The following is a 291-nucleotide window of genomic DNA, read 5'->3' on the forward strand; positions in this document are numbered from 1 at the left end:
AATACCATTATGCAAATCAAAATTTTAAATAATTACTAATATAATAATTCAGTAATTATTATATTAATATAATAGTAGTTCAGATTTCCCCAATTTCTCACAGTTGGTTTGTTTGAATAAGGATGCAAACAAGGCCTACACATTATGCAGTGAGATGTGATGTCACTTAACATGTCCCTTTATTCTCTGTATTTTCTGAAGTTAGCAATTAGAGCTGGTCTGTCACATGGTTAGCTGTTGCCATGAACTACATGTGGCTACATAAATTAACTAAAATGTGAAAGTCAGTTC

This window comes from Suricata suricatta, chromosome 6 (genome assembly GCF_006229205.1).
Source record: "Suricata suricatta isolate VVHF042 chromosome 6, meerkat_22Aug2017_6uvM2_HiC, whole genome shotgun sequence".
Classification (NCBI taxonomy): Eukaryota; Metazoa; Chordata; class Mammalia; order Carnivora; family Herpestidae; genus Suricata; species Suricata suricatta.